We start from the raw sequence: 7141 nt of genomic DNA, 5'->3' as shown, positions 1-7141 counted from the left end.
CGATCCTGACCTGAGGGACCTCAGGGATGTGTCAACAGTCTTTTGGCCTCAGGGCCTGCTGGCCCGAGTTCCGCTACTGAGTGTAGGCTCAGGAGTTTCTGTGGCCTACTGGTCAGGGGTGGTCCTGTACTGTCTTGCCTGCGGAAGAAGCCGAGCAATTGGGGACTCAATTGGAGGACGCATCCTGGCCAATTTACTTCACGGTGCTGCTGACTGGCTGAAAGATCCTGGCACTCTTTAGCTGTATCTTCTTTGGAACTTTACAAAGTATGCGTGTGGTTACATAATCCTGTGGCAGAGGACCATGTAACGACTCATCAAGTCTGTGGCAGAGACTTTTGAATGAGCTTCGCACCGGCTGCTAGGTCAGTGAGAGTGGGCCTAGCCAGTGGTTGCTGAATCCAGTGTGGAAACGATCTGTCCTCTGAATCTATGAACATACCTGTGATCCGCAAAGCAAGGTACCTGAATCTCCCCTAACCCTCCATCCCTCTGATGGAATTTGTTTAATAAAACCCTTGAAGAAAGGAAACTAAGTGCTGGTGCGGACATTTGTAATAACTCTTCAAGGAGGACCCCTTATGCCGCATACACACGATCGGATTTCTGATGTAATAGAATCCAAATGTAGTGTGGATGGTGGAGGAGAACTGTCGGAGAATATAGTGCGGATGGTGGAGGGGAGCTGTCGGAGAATGTAGTGTGGATGGTGGAGGAGAGCTGTCGGAGAATGTAGTGTGGATGGTGGGAGGAGAGTTGTCTGAAAATGTAGTGTGGATGGTGGAGGAGAGCTGTCGGAGAATGTAGTGTGGATGGTGGAGGAGAGCTGTCGGAGATTGTAGTGTGGATGGTGGAAGGAGAGCTGTCGGAGAATGTAGTGCGGATGGTGGAGGAGAGCTGTCGGAGAATGTAGTGTGGATGGTGGAGGAGAGCTGTCGGAGAATGTAGTGTGGATGGTGGAAGGAGAGCTGTTGGAGAATGTAGTGTGTATGAAGGGAGGTGAGCTGTCAGAGAATGTAGTATGTATGGTGGGAGGAGAGCTGTCAGAGAATGTAATGGGGATGGTGGGAGGAGAACTGTCAGAATGTAGTGTGGATGGTGGAGGAGAGCTGTCGGAGAATGTAGTGTGGATGGTGGGAGGAGAGTTGTCTGAAAATGTAGTGTGGATGGTGGAGGAGAGCTGTCGGAGATTGTAGTGTGGATGGTGGAAGGAGAGCTGTCGGAGAATGTAGTGTGGATGGTGGAGAAGAGCTGTCGGAGAATGTAGTGTGGATGGTGGGAGGAGAGCTGTCGGAGAATGTAGTGTGGATGGTGGGAGGAGAGCTGTCGGAGAATGTAGTGTGGATGGTGGAGGAGAGCTGTCGGAGAATGTAGTGTGGATGGTGGAGGAGAGTTGTCGGAGAATGTAGTGTGGATAGTGGGAGGAGAGCTGTCGGAGAATGTAGTGTGGATGGTGGGGGAGAGCTGTTGGAGAATGTAGTGTGGATGGTGGGAGCAGAGCTGTCGAAGAATGTAGTGTGGATGGTGGAGGAGAGCTGTCATAGAATGTAGTGTGGATGGTGGAGGAGAGCTGTCGGAGAATGTAGTGTGGATGGTGGGAGGAGAGCTGTCGGAGAATGTAGTGTGGATGGTGGAGGAGAGCTGTCGGAGAATGTAGTGTGGATGGTGGAGGAGAGCTGTCGGAGAATGTAGTGTGGATGGTGGAGGAGAGCTGTCGGAGAATGTAGTGTGGATGGTGGAGGAGAGCTGTCGGAGAATGTAGTGTGGATGGTGGAGGAGAGCTGTCGGAGAATGTAGTGTGGATGATGGAGGAGAGCTGTCGGAGAATGTAGTGTGGATGGTGGAGGAGAGCTGTCGGAGAATGTAGTGTGGATGGTGGGAGGAGAGCTGTCGGAGAATGTAGTGTGGATTGTGGGAGGAGAGCTGTCGGAGAATGTAGTGTGGATGGTGGAGGAGAGCTGTCGGAGAATGTAGTGTGGATGGTGGGAGGAGAGCTGTCGGAGAATGTAGTGTGGATGGTGGAGGAGAGCTGTCGGAGAATGTAGTGTGGATGGTGGAGGAGAGCTGTCATAGAATGTAGTGTGGATGGTGGAGGAGAGCTGTCGGAGAATGTAGTGTGGATGGTGGAGAGAGCTGTCATAGAATGTAGTGTGGATGGTGGGAGGAGAGCTGTCGGAGAATGTAGTGTGGATGGTGGAGGAGAGCTGTCGGAGAATGTAGTGTGGATGGTGGAGGAGAGCTTTCGGAGAATGTAGTGTGGATGGTGGGAGGAGAGCTGTCGGAGAATGTAGTGTGGATTGTGGGAGGAGAGCTGTCGGAGAATGTAGTGTGGATTGTGGGAGGAGAGCTGTCGGAGAATGTAGTGTGGATGGTGGAGGAGAGCTGTCGGAGAATGTAGTGTGGATGGTGGGAGGAGAGCTGTCGGAGAATGTAGTGTGGATGGTGGGAGGAGAGCTGTCGGAGAATGTAGTGTGGATGGTGGAGGAGAGCTGTCGGAGAATGTAGTGTGGATGGTGGAGGAGAGCTGTCGGAGAATGTAGTGTGGATGGTGGAGGAGAGCTGTCGGAGAATGTAGTGTGGATGGTGGGAGGAGAGCTGTCGGAGAATGTAGTGTGGATTGTGGGAGGAGAGCTGTCGGAGAATGTAGCGTGGATGGTGGAGGAGAGCTGTCGGAGAATGTAGTGTGGATGGTGGGAGGAGAGTTGTCGGAGAATGTAGTGTGGATGGTGGGAGGAGAGCTGTCGGAGAATGTAGTGTGGATGGTGGAGAGCTGTCGGAGAATGTAGTGTGGATGATGGAAGGAGAGCTGTCGGAGAATGTATGGTGGGAGGAGAGCTGTGGGAGAATGTAGTGTGGATGGTGGGAGAACTGTCAGAATGTAGTGTGGATGGTGGAGGAGAGTTGTCTGAGAATGTAGTGGGGATGGTGGAGGAGAATGTAGTGTGGATGATGGAGGAGATCTTTCAGAGGATGTAGTGTGGATGGTGGGAGGAGAGCTGTTGAAGAATGTAGTATGTATGATGGGAGGTGAGCTGTTGGAGAATGTAGTATGTATGGTGGGAGGAGAGCTGTCGGAGAATGTAGTGTGGATGTTGGGAGAATAGCTGTCGGGGAAATGTAGTGTGGATGGTGGGAGGAGAGCTGTCGGAGAATGTAGTGTGGATGGTGGAGGAGAGCTGTCATAGAATGTAGTGTGGATGGTGGAGAAGAGCTGGCAGAGAATGTAGTGTGGATGGTGGAGGAGAGCTGTCGGAGAATGTAGTGTGGATGGTGGGAGGAGAGCTGTCGGAGAATGTAGTGTGGATTGTGGGAGGAGAGCTGTCGGAGAATGTAGTGTGGATGGTGGAGGAGAGCTGTCGGAGAATGTAGTGTGGATGGTGGGAGGAGAGTTGTCGGAGAATGTAGTGTGGATGGTGGGAGGAGAGCTGTCGGAGAATGTAGTGTGGATGGTGGAGGAGAGCTGTCGGAGAATGTAGTGTGGATGGTGGAGAAGAGCTGTCGGAGAATGTAGTGTGGATGGTGGAGGAGAACTGTCGGAGAATGTAGTGTGGATGGTGGGAGGAGAGCTGTCGGAGAATGTAGTGTGGATGGTGGAGGAGATCTGTCGGAGAATGTAGTGTGGATGGTGGAGGAGAACTGTCGGAGAATGTAGTGTGGATGGTGGATATGGTTACTACAGCACCACTGGTTCCTGTCCCCTTACTTGCCTCCAAGCAGTCCAGACCCATTTCAAGAATCCACAGAGAGGAACTCATCATGCAGAAAGTTTATTACTCATGACTCCCCATTAAAATACAATGGTCCTCCTGCCAAATATACACTCACATAATTATATGCCCTCTTGGCACTCAGGATTTCCAGCGGTTTGTATGACAAACTCGGATCGCAGCCATTCCAATTTCCAAAACCAGTGTGTTCCAATGCACAAAAGTGACGTCACCAGACATGATGTCAGAAACGAAGACCTGCCTCAACACGTTTCACCCAATCAGACTTCTTCTTTCTCATAGTGTCTACTGTGCAGTGTAATTGTATGCTGTTTGTAATTGCCCCTGTTGGATGATTTCTGTATTGTTCTTTTGATTTTACTCAATAAAACCTTTATGGAAAAAACAAACTCAGGTCAGACCTCACTTCAGTCACACACTATTATTATTTTTATACATTTATAAAGCTTTGACATACCATAGTGTTACACAGAGTACACTAAGCCAGCCACATCAGCCTTTAAGCCTGAAGAGCTTACACTCTAATATTCCATTTTATATTATTATTCTTTAGCAAAGATGTGTCTATTGCAGAACAGCCAATGTTGGGGATTGAATAAATTCTGTTGAAGAAGTGCTTTAGTGGATAATATACATAGGGGAGGAGTGTGCAGAGTATTGCAGTGGGTAGTATGTAAATTATATAACAGTGGGCACTATGTGAAGGAGCAGTGAGTGAAGGGTATAATAGCAGGCAGTATGAAAAGGGGAGGAATGTGGATGGTATGATGTTGGGCAATATGTGCAAGAGAGCTATACGGATGGTATGAAGGTGGGCAATGTGTACAGGAGATTAGTGCAGAGGGTATATATATACAATCAGATTGTATTATGTTGCCATTTTGGGGATTTCCTGCTGTCTCCAGAGGGATGCCTGTCATTTGGGGAGTCAAGAAGACTAGCAGAGATATATGAGGGGGTTGGGCAAGATATTCAAGGACAGTGTTGCAGTGATTTTGGAGTTCTTACTGGGGGAACTGAGCAGTATTAAAGTAGTCATGGAGGGATGTCTATAAGAAGACAGGAGGGTGTGTAGGAAGGCTAGGGAGCGTTGTCTATCAGAAGATGGGATAGTGTGTAGGTCGGCTAGGGAGATATGTCTATCAGAAGTTGTGAGGGTGTGTAGAAAGGCTAGGGAGGAATGTCTATCAGAAAAAATAATGGTATGTAGGAAGGCTGGGGAGGGATGTCTATGAGAAGACAGAATGGTGTGTAGGAAGGCTAGGGAGGGATGTCTATCAGAAGATGGGATGGTGTGTAGGAAGGCTGGGGAGGGATGTCTATCAGAAGATTGGATGGTGTGTAGGAGGGCTGGGGAGAAATGTTTATGAGAAGACAGGAGGGTGTGTAGGAAGGCTAGGGAGGGATATCTATCAGAAGACAGGAGGGTATGTAGAAAGGCTAGGGAGAGATATCTATCAGAAGACAGGAGGGTATGTAGAAAGGCTAGGGAGGGATGTCTATCAGAAGATGAGAGGGTGTGTAGGAAGGCTAGGGAGGGATGTCTATCAGAAGATGGGAGGGTGTGTAGAAAGGCTAGGGAGAGATGTCCATCAGAAGATGGGTGGTGAGTAGGAAGGCTAGGGTGGGATGTCTATGAGGAGACAGGAGGGTGTGTGGGAAGGCTAGGGAGGGATGTGTAGCAAGGCTGGGGAGGGATGTCCAGAGAAGACAGAAGGGTGTGTAGGAAGGCTATGAGGGATGTCTATCAGAAGATGGGAGGGTGTGTAGGAAGGCTAGGGAGGGATGTCTATCAGATGATGGGAGGGTGTGTAGGAAGGCTAGGGAGGGACGTCTTTGAGAAGACAGGAGGGTGTGTAGGAAGGCTAGGGAGGGTGTGTAGGAAGGCTAGGGAGGGACGTCTATGAGAAGACAGGGGGGTGTGTAGGAAGGATATAGAGGGATGTCTATCAGAAGATGGGAGGGTGTGTATGTAGGCTAGGGAGGGATATCTATCAGAAGACAGGAGGATATGTAGAAAGGCTAGGGAGAGATATCTATCAGAAGACAGGAGGGTATGTAGAAAGGCTAGGGAGGGATGTCTATCAGAGGATGAGAGGGTGTGTAAGAAGGCTAGGGTGGGATGTCTATCAGAAGATGAGAACGTGTGTAGAAAGGCTAGGGAGGGATGTCTATCAGAAGATTGGAGGGTTTGTAGAAAGGCTAGGGAGAGATGTCCATCAGAAGATGGGTGGTGAGTAGGAAGGCTAGGGTGGGATGTCTATGAGTAGACAGGAGGGTGTGTGGGAAGGCTAGGGAGGGATGTGTAGCAAGGCTGGGGAGGGATGTCCAGAGAAGACAGAAGGGTGTGTAGGAAGGCTATGAGGGATGTCTATCAGAAGATTGGAGGGTGTGTAGGAAGGCTAGGGAGAGATGTATATTAGATGATGGGAGGGTGTGTAGGAAGGCTAGGGAGGGACGTCTTTGAGAAGACAAGGGGGTGTGTAGGAAGGATATAGAGGGATGTCTATCAGAAGATGGGAGGGTGTGTATGTAGGCTAGGGAGGGATGTCTATAAGAAGACGGGAGGGTGTGTAGGAAGGCTAGGGAGGGACGTCTATGAGAAGACAAGGGGGTGTGTAGGAAGGATATAGAGGGATGTCTATCAGAAGATGGGAGGGTGTGTATGTAGGCTAGGGAGGGATGTCTATAAGAAGACGGGAGGGTGTGTAGGAAGGCTAGGGAGGGATATCTATCAGAAGACAGGAGGGTATGTAGAAAGGCTAGGGAGAGATATCTATCAGAAGACAGGAGGGTATGTAGAAAGGCTAGGGAGGGATGTCTATCAGAAGATGAGAGGGTGTGTAAGAAGGCTAGGGTGGGATGTCTATGAGGAGACAGGAGGGTGTGTGGGAAGGCTAGGGAGGGATGTCCAGAGAAGACAGAAGGGTGTGTAGGAAGGCTATGAGGGATGTCTATCAGAAGATGGGAGGGTGTGTAGGAAGGCTAGGGAGGGACAACTATGAGAAGACAGGAGGATGTGTAGGAAGGATAAAGAGGGATGTCTATCAGAAGATGGGAGGGTGTGTATGTAGGCTAGGGAGGGATGTCTATCAGAAGACGGGATGGTGTCTAGGAAGGCTAGGGGGGGATGTGTAAAGATGGCCTAAGCCAGGGATATGCAATTAGCGGACCTCCAGCTGTTGCAGGACTACAAGTCCCATGAGGCATAGCAAGACTCTGACAGCCACAAGCATGACACCCAGAGGCATGATGGGACTTGTAGTTTTGCAACAGCTGGAGGTCCACTAATTGCATATACCTGGCCTAGGCTATAAGAAGATTGCCAAGACCAAACAGCGGTTTAACAGGACAGGTTCCACTGAGAACAGGCCATGGTCGGCCAAAGAAGTTGAGTGCACATGCTCAGCGTC

This window comes from Rana temporaria, chromosome 8 (genome assembly GCF_905171775.1).
Source record: "Rana temporaria chromosome 8, aRanTem1.1, whole genome shotgun sequence".
Taxonomy (NCBI): domain Eukaryota; kingdom Metazoa; phylum Chordata; class Amphibia; order Anura; family Ranidae; genus Rana; species Rana temporaria.
Note: the sequence above shows the minus strand (reverse complement) of the source record.